Genomic DNA, 15,103 nt, shown 5'->3' on the forward strand with positions numbered 1-15,103 from the left:
TAGAAAACTGAAGACTAAACAACATGAACTCCACCAAAACTGAGGCTGATCTCAGGTGCTCTGGAAGGGTATGCTGATCCTGCTCCACATGTGGCACCCGTTGTGTTGCTCATATTATGACAAACCCGATAAACAGTCTAATTCAGTAGGTCACATTCGTGCAAAGGGAACGGGATTGTAGTAACGACATAGGGAACATATCCGGTACCATCTGTGAAATGGATATTCCATAACGGTCAACCAACTCGTGATGGCGTACGTAAAATTTAGAAGGCGATGATTTCAACTTCAACATTTGGTACTCTTGGTTAAATAGTTTTCAACCGACACTCAAGGTCAGTTTATAGATATAAGTCTAGATATGATGCAGAAAGAATAAGACATATTCTTCGTGTTCTTTTTTTTTTAGTTTAATTTCCCTTTGGAAAAAAGTCACAGTTTAATACATAAATAGTGAAAGACAGTTAGTGATTGTCTGCAATCAGAATTAAATGTAATGTTATAATGATGATTACTGTACAATGTCCAATCTAGTTATACAAACTCCCATGTATGCACCTATCTGAAATGATAATTGACATTTTGCCATTTTAAACACATATATTTCAACGAAATTCATAAAATAGAACATTTCACATACATGTGCATACAAGCATACAAATGATTTCTTACGGAAAAGAGGGAAAAATCCTTTGTATAAAAAACCCCAACTAGAATATCTCTGATAGAAAAAAAATGATCTTTGTCTAAAACTCAAATACATCTTTGTTGCCTAATTCATAACGCATGCAAGTTATTCATGATGTTCTATGATGGTAAAGACACAACTCCATCAGTTGTAGATTTTTATTTTAAACATGGTAGTTGATTCCAATGGAGTGCCTTTGTCACACGAAAACAAGCTTGTTCTAGTTTTCGTTTCCACCTACCATGTATACTCCATTTACACTTTCTCATTTGAGATCTTTATAGGGATACGGATTGTTTCATATTTGAATTTTGTAATAGTCAATGCACCGAGTTTTAATGATTGAGTTGCTCCGATCCACAACAGTCATGTTGAATCTAATTAAGGAATAGGTGATGAGTTTCACATATTGTTTACCTGTCATAATGATGATATTTCTGCTATAAGACCAAAGGTTATACCATACTGTGGTGTAATTGAGCCGAACATGAAAACATTTACTAGTTTACTGTCTTATATATTATCGTATAGAAAATTAAGACATATTTCAACTGATACCAAATGTCTTTAATACCACACTATGTACTTGTGTTTTGTCTGTACAGTCTCGATCTATATTTTGTTTTGTCTGTACAGTCTCGCTATATGTTATGTTTTGTCTGTACAGTCTCGCTATATGTTATGTTTTCTCTGTACAGTCTCGTTATATGTTACGTTTTGCCTGTACAGTCTCGCTATATGTAATGATTTGTCTGTACAGTCTCGCTATATGTTATATTTTGTCTGTACAGTCTCGCTATATGTTATGTTTTGTCTGTATAGTCTTGCTTTATGTTATGTTTTGTCTGTACAGTCTCGCTATATGTAATGTTTTGTCTGTACAGTCTCGCTATATGATATGTTTTGACTACACAGTCTCGCTATATGTTATGTTTTGTATGTACAGTCTCGCTATATGTTATGTTTTGTCTGTACAGTCTGCTATATGTTATGTTTTGTCTGTACAGTCTGCTGTATGTTATGCTTTGTCTGTACAGTCTCGCTATATGTAATGTTTTGTCTGTACAGTCTGCTATATGTTATGTTTTGTCTGTACAGTCTGCTATATGTTATGTTTTGTCTGTACAGTCTGCTATATGTTATGCTTTGTCTGTACAGTCTCGCTATATGTTATGTTTTGTCTGTATAGTCTTGCTTTATGTTATGTTTTGTCTGTACAGTCTCGCTATATGTAATGTTTTGTCTGTACAGTCTCGCTATATGTTATGCTTTGTCTGTACAGTCTCGCTATATGTTATGTTTTGTCTGTACAGTCTCGCTTCATGTTATGTTTTGTCTGTACAGTCTCGCTATATGTTATGTTTTGTCTGTACAGTCTCGCTATATGTTATGTTTTGTCTGTACAGTCTCACTTTATGTTATGTTTTGTCTGTACAGTCTCGCTATATGTTATGTTTTGTCTGTACAGTCTCGCTATATGTTATGTTTTGTCTGTATAGTCTCGCTATATGTGATGTTTTGTCTGTATCCTCTTATTCACCTCAATTTGTCTGAGGTTATGAATACAATTTATAATCTTTTAGGTAGTTTCTTGTGTGTTTTCGTCGTTGTAATTTTGACTTTCTTGTTCGGACACCGGTCTATTGTTTAAACTTGATTTATCTATGTATGTCTGATGGCTTTTTTGTATTTCAGTCGTTGTCACATTGATGAATATACCAGCTCTCCTTGTATTAATGTCTATAGCCTTCTTTAATTACCTTTCTTGCAATCCACTTCGATTAAGATGGCTAATAATTGCTGGTCAAATATAAAAAAACATAATTCATATAGTAATGAGAATGATAATATTAAAATAAATTAAAAAAAAACACATGAATTAAAACAACTTAATATGGTATTATAACCAAAAAGTCTTACCGTTCATTTCAGTTAAGAGAATACAAATGATTGAAAAAAATTATAAAGGTAAAAGTCGCCTTTAAAGTACCTAAAGATAAAAAGACATGAGGAGTAAAAATTAATGTAAGATATTTAACCCCTAATCAATCGTTAATCTTGTCGTTCTGCATAACGATTCTTTTGTTATATTAAAACTCAACAAATGCATATTAAACCATACATTAGTAAACTGAAAATCGCTTCACAATCTTAAAATACATTTTTGATTCTATTTATATTAAAAAAAAAGTTTTAACTTTATAAATATTTACTACTGTAATGTCATGAATATATAATATAACAATATAAACAAGGAAAAGACAACTAGGTGAAAAGACAAACAACATCAAATTGCGTACAAAAAAGGTGTCGATTTATCTAACTTCATAGCGGACACAATTATATTTAAGTTATAAACTGCCGTAAGCATAGTAAAAGTTTATGATGGCATGATTCGTGGTGTTCATATCGGTAGGTATTTTAAAATATACTAGCAGCTTGCTTTTTGTTTTGGAACTGTGATTCTATTTATAGAATAAGATCACCAATATAGGTTTTACAGATTTACAGATCATTAAATTTTGATAGACATGACTGTTTTCCCAATTTTTCCTGTTTTCAGAAAGGGGTACTGCTTTAATAGTGAGGTTATTTTCATTAATACAACTAAACAGTTCGTTTAATGGCATTTTTGATGTTCAAATATGACAACTTAATTAAACTAAGTAAATGATTTATTTTTATAAGACATGTCATATTTGATTTAGGTACCAGTCTTGTATTACAACTCCAGTTTCAAAACACGGATGGAAACAGAATAGTCCAATTTTTTCTGAATTTTTTTCTGGACTCAATTTATTCTGTTTGTTTATAGGTTTATGATGAATTGAAACAGATATATAGATTTTAAAAAAAATCTTGCATCTTTTTGGGGATATCAATCCAGGAAAGTGGAAGGATTTCATGTTCACTGGAAGTGGTGAGGACTAGTAAAAACAGCAGAAAAAAAAATATTTTTTGACTTCAGGGTTACGTACTTTTTTATTTCTTGCGGATTTTTTTTTTATTAAATTACAATTTCACATTAGCATATTAGTACAAATAATATGATATGAACATGATTTTTTCTATGTAAGATTTATTATTTTTTTATTTTCAAAGATCAGCTGCTTTGCATGTAAGCCTAAGGAGCAGTCAATGACAAGACTACAACCTTATACTCAGTACTAAACAGGTAAAAGCTTTTATAAAAAGCTTGCCGTTTTAGCTCGACGACTTACTGCAATAGTAAATATAGTCAAGAGGGCAAAATTAAAATTGAAAAAACACATGACACAACCAAATTAAGATTGCAATCGTGAAAATCAGTTACAATTTTTGCTTTTGCTGCTTCCGTCTGAAAAATCTTTATAGACAAATAATTCTTGTACAACTGCAAAAAAAAACAAGTGTGTTCATAAAATTACTAGTAACACACTGACGACAAGGATGAATTAGGGTAACAATATGCCAAAGGGTGGCGTCTGCTCGACTCTGCGGGATGTAATGACACATATTTCTTTGAGGACATTTCATTAAGAACCTACATACTGCATTATTTGTTGAGGTGTTCTCTTCCTACATATGTACGAAATCTTTGACACTTATGACCCTTTGACCTCATGGAAGCTACAACATCTCTGGTATGTGTCTGTCTTTCTCTTTCTTATAGATGTCCAATGACGAATAAACACTCCTGTCCCTTATACCGTTAGCAAAATAGATAGGTGTTTTTTTCGTTGTACAATCCATTATGTACCAACCGCATTTACAACTGGTGTGCCGTAGGTATTGGGTACATTCCTTGCGGGTGTTACAAAACATTAACAACCACACGGCATTTAGGAATAAGAGAAAAGAATGGTCGACTCGAGTTCAGAATTATGCGTGTATACAGGTTGCGTGTCTTTAATCTTGTTAATACCAACTTTTAAGTCTGACTTCGAGTACCAGTATAGTATAAAATTGGGATTATCTTTCTTTCATTTCTCGTGCTAATATGATTGTAATATTTGCACCTTAATGCTGCCATCGTCATGATCTTTCGCGGCATCATATTTTTTGCCATCTTCTTTTCAGGGGATAATTGAAAGAGGAAAATGTCAACATGAATGCTTTGGATGTAAATTTAAAAGAGGTACGAAAGATACCAGAGGAACACTCAAACTAATAGATGGATAATAAATTGAAAACCCAATGGCCAAAATAGACAAATAAAATAATAGTACACAAGATTAACAACATAGAAAACTGAAGACTAAACAACATGAACTCCACCAAAACTGAGGCTGATCTCAGGTGCTCTGGAAGGGTATGCTGATCCTGCTCCACGTGTGGCACCCGTTGTGTTGCTCATGTTATGACAAACCCGATAAACAGTCTAATTCAGTAGGTCACATTCGTGCAAAGGGAACGGGATTGTAGTTACGACATAGGGAACATATCCGGTACCATCTGTGAAACGGATATTCCATAACGGTCAACCAACTCGTGATGGCGTACGTAAAATTTAGAAGGCGATGATTTCAACTTCAACATTTGGTACTCTTGGTTAAATAGTTTTCAACCGACCTCAAGGTCAGTTTATAGATATAAGTCTAGATATGATGCAAAAAGAATAAGACATATTCTTCGTGTTCTTTTTTTTTAGTTTAATTTCCCTTTGGAAAAAAGTCACAGTTTAATACATAAATAGTGAAAGACAGTTAGTGATTGTATGCAATCAGAATTAAATGTAATGTTATAATGATGATTACTGTACAATGTCCAATCTAGTTATACAAACTCCCATGTATGCACCTATCTAAAATGATAAGTGACATTTTGCCATTTTAAACACATATATTTCAACGAAATTCATAAAATAGAACATTTCACATACATATGCATACAAGCATACACATGATTTCTTACGGAAAAGAGGGAAAAATCCTTTGTATAAAAAAAAACCAACTAGAATATCTCTGATAGAAAAAAAATGATCTTTGTCTAAAACTCAAATACATCTTTGCTGCATAATTCATAACGCATGCAAGTTATTCAAGATGTTCTATGATGGTAAAGACACAACTCCATCAGTTGTAGATTTTTATTTTAAACATGGTAGTTGATTTCAATGGAGTGCCTTTGTCACACGAAAACAAGCTTGTTCTAGTTTTCGTTTCCACTTACCATGTATACTCCATTTACACTTTCTCATTTGAGATCTTTATAGGGATACGGATTGTTTCATATTTGAATTTGTAATAGTCAATGCACCGAGTTTTAATAATTGAGTTGCTCCGATCCACAACAGTCATGTTGAATCTAATTAAGGAATAGGTGATGAGTTTCACATATTGTTTACCTGTCATAATGATGATATTTCTGCTACAAGACCAAAGGTTATACCATACTGTGGTGTAATTGAGCCGAACATGAAAACATTTACTAGTTTACTGTCTTATATATTATCGTATAGAAAATTAAGACATATTTCAACTGATACCAAATGTCTTTAATACCACACTATGTACTTGTGTTTTGTCTCTACAGTCTCGATCTATATTTTGTTTTGTCTGCACAGTCTCGCTATATGTTATGTTTTGTCTGTACAGTCTCGCTATATATGTTATGTTTTGTCTGTACAGTCTCGCTATATGTTATGTTTTGTCTGTACAGTCTCGCTATATGTTACGTTTTGCCTGTACAGTCTCGTTATATGTAATGATTTGTCTGTACAGTCTCGCTATATGTTATGTTTTGTCTGTATAGTCTTGCTTTATGTTATGTTTTGTCTGTACAGTCTCGCTATATGTTAAGTTTTGTCTGTACAGTCTCGCTATATGTTATGTTTTGTCTGTATAGTCTTGCTTTATGTTATGTATTGTCTGTACAGTCTCGCTATATGTTATGTTTTGTCTGTATAGTCTTGCTTTATGTAATGTTTTGTATGTACAGTCTCGCTATATGTAATGATTTGTCTGTACAGTCTCGCTATATGTTATGCTTTGTCTGTACAGTCTCGCTATATGTTATGTTTTGTCTGTACAGTCTCGCTTTATGTTATGTTTTGTCTGTACAGTCTCGCTATATGTTATGTTTTGTCTGTACAGTCTCGCTATATGTTATGTTTTGTCTGTACAGTCTCACTTTATGTTATGTTTTGTCTGTACAGTCTCGCTATATGTTATGTTTTGTCTGTACAGTCTCGATATATGTTATGTTTTGTCTGTACAGTCTCGCTATATGTTATGTTTTGTCTGTATCCTCTTATTCACCTCAATTTGTCTGAGGTTATGAATACAATTTATAATCTTTTAGGTAGTTTCTTGTGTGTTTTTGTCGTTGTAATTTTGACTTTCTTGTTCGGACACCGGTCTATTGTTTAAACTTGATTTATCTATGTATGTCTGATGGCTTTTTTGTAGTTCAGTCGTTGTCACATTGATGAATATACCAGCTCTCCTTGTATTAATGTCTATAGCCTTCTTTAATTACCTTTCTTGCAATCCGCTTCGATTAAGATGGCTAATAATTGCTGGTTGATTCCTGAATCCCTAGGTTTACTTCTGCAAGTAGTGGAAGCCGTATTCGACAGTTTCTTGGATCACATGGATCAGTTGACTTAAACTCGTACATCATTGTGCTGCTATGAATGTTGGGTTCTTTATATCTTGTTCCACTAGGAACTACTTGAGATGGATACCCCAAAGACTCTTCCTGAACGGCTACACAATCGTATAAAAATTGAATAAATTTTACATTCATTTGCAAAATGAAAGCAATTGAAATTAGAAGCGATATTCAATGTTTTGATAGCGTTCTTAATTCTACGGAACTGTCCAGGCCACCGCTTTTGAAGCATAACTGACAGACAAAATATTGATATTTTTTGGCAAAGCACAAACACCACTCCACTCCGCCCGTATATTATTTTTTTATGTTTAATGTTGGGTTTTTTATTATTATTCTAGAATATAGTTTTTAATTGGTGTAAATATTGATTTTGTTATCAATAAATCAAAACCATACCAAACAATACACATGTACTTTCACGGTACTGCAAACTGTCGATACCAATATTTTGGCGTTGCACATGGTCATGTTTTATTTTGGCAGTTGACTTTTAAGGATGTCTTTACAGTAAATACATAAGATGTTGGATGCGTACTGATTGATATTTAAGTCTTAAATAAATGATTTTTTTATAAGTTGATACTGCATGGCTTTATGGTGAGGAATTCATAAAAACCCAGCTATGTTTTGTATGTATTTTGTGTTTTTTGGTATCGTTTAACGTGTAAGACTTTTGCAACTATATTTTAATGAAGTTGTGCCGCTATTCAACTGTCCATGATAAAAAGGTGGGGTTGCAACATCACAATCATGTTTAGCCCCCACAACTTTGTTTTCGTGTCTGTCTCTAGTCAGGAGCCTGATATCAGTTGTTTGGGTGGTTATATTTGTTTTTCAACATATCCAGAAATCAATGCCACTTTGCTTATTTGAATATTATACAAAAGAAATCGGATACGGGTCACGGAAATGACATTAAAATGATAGGGAATTTTGAAAAAATGTCTGTTTTAATTTTAATTTAAGTGATAGACAGGTTGCCGGGGCAGAAAATGAATATACGTATACACAACAATATACACCATTTAAACGAAACATAATGACTGTTGTTGCAAAAATACAGGTTCCTGAGCTATTTTAAAAATCGAAGCGAGAGGCTTTTAACATTGCAGTGTAAAATACAGGCTAAAATGGCTGAAACGTCAAATTTGCAAACTTCGTGTTGAAAATTGGCTTACAAGGTCATTACAAAAACAAGTTGCCGGGGCGAAATATGAAACTTGAATTTCCAAAGAATAAGCAAGTCCAAACCTTGTATGTGTAGTCGTTGAACTCTAGGTTCCTACGTAAAACTAAAATGTCACTATTTCAAGAAGAATAAACTCACGAAAGTACGAAAAATTCACTAAATTCGCGTTTATTGTTTTGATTTTGACCACCTGACAACTTTACGGAAATATCAAAGTGATTGTAAATAAGGACTCTGTGACGGACAACTTATAATATCCGTGTTTTAAAGATTTTAATGATATCAAGCCTATCAAGCAAGTCCAGTTCAAAGTACTATCACGTGGTACAATTCTCATTTACATATTATGAATATTAATTAGCAAAACCACTACTAATTTCTGGCTATGAATTTGAAGTTGTTGTGTTATACATAAGATAGTCAATTAGTTTTCTCAATTGTTTTTTTCATATTCAGTTTTTCAGTCGTTGTGGTTGATTCACGTCTGTTTCATTTTTTTTCCTTAATTGCTTTGCTACACATTTTGTCGTTAATTTTCTCAATTGGGTATTTGTTACTATGCCTTTTATAGCCGACTATATCATGTGTATGCTATAGGTTTTTCGCATTACTGAAGTCCGTACGGCTGCTTATGATTACATACTTACATCCACTGTATTTGAACTATGGTGGTTAATTATCTCATTTGCAATAATGCAGAATCTCCTTATTATCATAGATGAAAATAATTTTAATATAAAGACTGAAAAAAACATAATTCATATAGTAATGAGAATGATAATATTAAAATAAATTGAAAAAAAACATGAATTAAAACAACTTAATATGGTATTATAACCAAAAAGTCTTACCGTTCATTTCAGTTAAGAGAATACAAATGATTGAAAAAATTATAAAGGTAAAAGTCGCCTTTAAATAACCTTAAGTTAAACTTGAGATGAAAAAGACCCGAGGAGTAAAAATTAATGTAAGATATTTAAACCCTAATCAATCGTTAATCTTGTCGTTCTGCATAACGATTCTTTTGTTATATTAAAACTCAACAAATGCATATTAAACCATAATGGAATCAAAAATGTAAACTGAAAATCGCTTCACAATCTTAAAATACATTTTTGATTCCATTTATATTAAAAAAAAAGTTTTAACTTTATAAATATTTACTACTGTAATGTCATGAATATATAATATAACAACATAAACAAGGAAAAGACGAATAGTTAACGAATAGGTAACGAATAGGTAACAGTGTATTAACCGAGCGCTGGAACGGGTACATGCACGCTAATAGGGTCATTAGTAAACTGAAAATCGCTTCACAATCTTAAAATACATTTTTGATTCCATTTATATTAAAAAAAAAGTTTTAACTTTATAAATATTTACTACTGTAATGTCATGAATATATAATATAACAATATAAACAAGGAAAAGACGAATAGGTAAAGAATAGCTAGGTAACGAATAGGTAACAGTGTATTAACCGAGCGCTGGAACGGGTACATGCACGCTAATAGGGTCATTTTTCTCTAAATACATTGTTACCACCAGCGACATCAACACAATTGAAAATCCTTTTCTAAAAGGTGCAACGTACAACAAACGTATTATAAGTGAATAGGTAACGAATAGGTAACAGTGTATTAACCGAGCGCTGGAACGGGTACATGCACGCTATTAGGGTCATTTCATCTCTAATTACACATTGTTACCACCAGAGACATGAACACAAGTGAAAATCCTTTTCTAAAAGGTGCAACGTACAACAAACGTATTATAAGTGAATAGGTAACGAATAGGTAACGAATAGGTAACAGGGTGTTAACCGAGCGCTGGAACGGGTACATATGCGCTTATAGGGTCATTTCATCTCTAAGAACACATTGTTACCACCAGAGACATGGACACAATTGAAAATCCTTTTCTAAAAGGTGCAACGTACAACAAACGTATTATAAGTGAATAGGTAACGAATAGGTAACGAACAGGTAACAGGGTATTAACCGAGCGCTGGAACGGGTACATGCGCTATAATAGGGTCATTTCGTCTCTAAGAACACATTATTACCACCAGAGACATAAACACAATTAAAAAACGATTTATTTCAAGGTGCAACGTATACTTACCCCGCGCATTAAAAGCGAATAAGGAACGAATAAGTAACAGGGTATTATCCGAGCGCTGGAACGGGTACATACGCGCTAATGGGGATATTTCATCTATAAGAACACATTATTACCACCAGAGATATGAACACAATTGAAAATCCTTTTCTAAAAGGTGCAACGTACAACAAACGTACATGTATTAAAAGCGAATAAGTAACGAATATTTAACAGGGTATTATCCGAGCGCTGGAATGGGTACATATGCGCTTATAGAGTTATATCACCTCTAAGAACCTAAATCTACCACCAGAGACAACAAAACAATTGAAAATCAGATACACGTATTATAAGCGAATTATAAGCGAGTGATGGAACGAATTAAACAAGGTAATAGCATGCTCCGAAACGATGTACACCCTGCTAACATGTTTAACCCCACCACATTATGTTAGTATGTGCCTGTCCCTAGACAAGAGCCTGAAATTAAGTAGTTATCGTTTGTTTTTGTGTTACATATTTGTTTTCCGTTTATTTTTTTTGTATATGAAATACGGCCGTTAGTTTTGTTGTTTGAATTGTTTGAAATTGTCATATCTGGGCCTTTTATAGGTGACTACACGGTTTGGGCTATGCTCATTGTTGAAGGCCGTACATTGACCTATAGTTGATAGTTTCTGTGTCATTTTGGTCTATTGTGGGTTGTTGTCTCATTGGCAATCATACCACATCTTTGTTTTTATGCAAGCGCTAGTTAGTTAACACGGTGATTTCATCCCTTCGAACCAAGATCCATCTCCAAACATACGGACATAAAGCAGTTAAAAGGTAGAACGTATAAAAATCAAATAAGGAACAAATGAGTATCGAACATAAAGTAAAAGGATCGGTTGAGCACAAACACATATAAATAGGTCATAAAAAGATCATTTTACCTCAACAAATTTAGAACTATTACCAGATATAAGAGTATAAACAACAAGAAGTAATTGTAACAGGATGCTGTTACGAAGTCTCCCAAACAAAGCTCCCATAACTCGCAATTCATATGGTCCCATGTTCATTTGATTTGATTTTTTGTCCCATACAAGAATATACATGGCTTACTGGTGGGGATATCCACCATTTACAAGTATTCAAACAGGAGGGGGTGGTGGTGACCCCCAGGGACTTTACCTACATTTCATTTTATTTGTTTTATTGTCCCCTACAAGAATATATATGGTTTAGGGGTGGGGATGTTGACCGTTTACAAGTTTTCAAACAAGAGGGGTGGGATGACCCCCTCAGGACTTCCCTTTTATCTCATTTTATTTGTTTTATTGTCCCCTACAAGAACATATATGGTTTAGGGTGGAGATCTGGACCATTTACAAGATAATAGTACATTCTCAAATTGGACGGGGTGGGGGTGACCCCAAGGAACTTCCATTTAATTTCATTTGATTAGTTTTATTGTCCCTTCCTTACAAGAATATGTTATAGTTTAGGGGTGGGGATGTTGACCGTTTACAAGTTTTCAAACAAGAGGGGATGGGCTGACCCCATAGGGACTTTCCTTTTATTCATTTCATTTGTTTTATTGTCCCCTACAAGAATATATATAGTTTAGGGGTGGGGATCTGGACCATTTACAAGATAATAGTACATTCTCAAATTGAACGGGGTGGGGTGACCCCAGGAACTTCCATTTAATTTCATTTGATTAGTTTTATTGTCCCTTACAAGAATATATATAGTTTAGGGGTGGGGATGTTGACCGTTTATAAGTTTTCAAACAAGAGGGGGTGGGGTGACCCCCTAGGGACTTTCCTTTTATTTCATTTCATTTGTTTTATTGTCCCCTACAAGAAAATATATGGTTTAGGGGTGGGGATCTGGACCATTTACAAGATAATAGTACATTCTCAAATTGAACGGAGTGGGGCTGACCCCCAGGAACTTCCATTTAATTTCATTTGATTAGTTTTATTGTCCCCTACAAGAATATATATGTTTTAGGGGTGGGGATCTGGACCGTTTACAAGATAATATCACATTCTAAAATTGAACGGGGTGGGGATGACCCCCGGGGACTTCCATTTAATTTCATTTGATTTGTTTTATTGTCCTATTGAAGAATATATAAGGTTTAGGGGTGGGGATCTGGACCGTTTACAAGATAATAGTACATTCTCAAATTGAACGGGATGGGGGTGACCCCCAGGAACGTTTATTTAATTTCATTTGATTAGTTTTATTGTCCCATACAAGAATATATATGGTTTAGGGGTGGGGATCTGGACCGTTTACAAGTTAAAAGCATATTCTCGAATTGAAGGGGGTAGGGATGACCCCCCCCCCCCCCAGGGACTCTCCTATATTTCATGTGATTTGTTTGATTGTCCTTTAATCATTTCTGAAGACTGCATGTATCTATCACTTACAGTTTTCAAGTTATATTCATTTGAAAATTTTAGAAAATAAAATCCCATAGGGTTCTATAGTAAACCCCTCCCTTCTTTCTGCCCCCAAAATACCCATATTAGTCTAACATTTTATGAAACCCTAAGTAAATCTGACAAGTAGTTTTGGAGAAATGCTGCGGACAAGTTCATTTTTAAAGTGGCGGAAGAAGAAGAGGAAGAAGAGGAAGAAGAGGAAGTAACGAATAGGTAACGAATAGGGAATAGGGAATAGGTAACGAATAGGGAATAGGGAATAGGTAACGAATAGGTAACGAATAGGGAATAGGGAATAGGTAACGAATAGGTAACGAATAGGGAATAGGGAATAGGTAACGAATAGGTAACGAATAGGGAATAGGGAATAGGTAACGAATAGGGAATAGGGAATAGGTAACCAACTTGACGTCCATCACCAATATAGGTTTTACAGATTTACAGATCATTAAATTTTGATAACCATGACTGTTTTCCCAATTTTTCCTGTTTTCAGAAAGGGGTACTGCTTTAATAGTGAGGTTATTTTCATTAATACAACTAAACAGTTCGTTTAATGACATTTTTGATGTTCAAATATGACAACTTAATTAAACTAAGTAAATGATTTATTTTTATAAGACATGTCATATTTGATTTAGGTACCAGTCTTGTATTACAACTCCAGTTTCAAAACACGGATGGAAACAGAATAGTCCAATTTTTTCTGAATTTTTTTCTGGACTCAATTTATTCTGTTTGTTTATAGGTTTATGGTGAATTGAAACAGATATATAGATTTAAAAAAAATCTTGCATCTTTTTGGGGATATCAATCCAGGAAAGTGGAAGGATTTCATGTTCACTGGAAGTGGTGAGGACTAGTAAAAACAGCAAAAAAAAAATATTTTTTGACTTCAGGGTTACGTACTTTTTTATTTCTTGCGGATTTTTTTTTTTTTTATTAAATTACAATTTCACATTAGCATATTAGTACAAATATATGATATGAACATGATTTTTTCTATGTAACATTTTTTATTTTTTGATTTTCAAAGATCAGCTGCTTTGCATGTAAGCCTATGGAGCAGTCAATGACAAGACTACAACCTTATACTCAGTACTAAACAGGTAAAAGCTTTTATAAAAAGCTTGCCGTTTTAGCTTATTTTGTTGTAAAATGATTTGATCTGTAGTATCATTCATTCAAAATATTACTCGGCTTATAAATTGTATTGGGGTAAAAAAAAGTACTACATTTGAAAGGCCAATATATGTTTTTAAGAGTTACGTACAATTTTCTTTTTGTGCGTGGCAATTTTCACCCGTGGAAAGAGCCTAAAAATGTGATAAATATCTTTCATTAATATTCCCGTGAAATAAATCAACCAATAATATTTTTTAACTACTATTCCGTTACACCACTAAATCTGTAAGTGAATGATTGCCCTATATCCTACTTGCGCAGGTTCCATTAGATGAAAAGGGTATATAATCGCTTTGAATAATGTTTATAGAGTGAATGGGTTTAAATATAAAAAAGAAGATGTGGTATTGCCAATGAGAAAACTCTCCACAAGAGATCAAAATGACGCAGAGATATATAGGTCACCGTATGGCCTATAAAAATGAGCAAAACCCATACTGCATAGTATGTACAAAATATGAACGACAACAAATATGTAACACATTCACAAACGACAACTTCTGAATTACATGCTCCTGACTTGGGACAGACACACAAAAAGAGAATGTGGCGGGGATCAACATGTTAGTGGGATCCCAATACCTTCCCCTAACCTGGGACAGTGGTCACGTTAACAGTACAACACAACAAAGAACAATGAAAATCAGTTTAAAAAGGCTTAACTCATCAGATGGAAAGTTAAAGTCGGTTATATAGGTATTCTTCTTCATATTTTTTCCAGCTCTGTGTCCACCTCTTATAACTGATTTTGACAAGAAGATTTTGCATAATAGAAAATAAATGATAAAGGATATCTATCCATGACATCGTGCAAAGTCAGATCATGCACAGTCAAAAAAAAACATTAAAGAAAAGCCAAAGGAACAGCGGTTTTATTTGTGTCTGTTCCTCTTTAAC

The sequence above is a fragment of the Mytilus galloprovincialis genome, chromosome 12, assembly GCF_965363235.1.
Source record: "Mytilus galloprovincialis chromosome 12, xbMytGall1.hap1.1, whole genome shotgun sequence".
NCBI classification, from domain to species: Eukaryota; Metazoa; Mollusca; class Bivalvia; order Mytilida; family Mytilidae; genus Mytilus; species Mytilus galloprovincialis.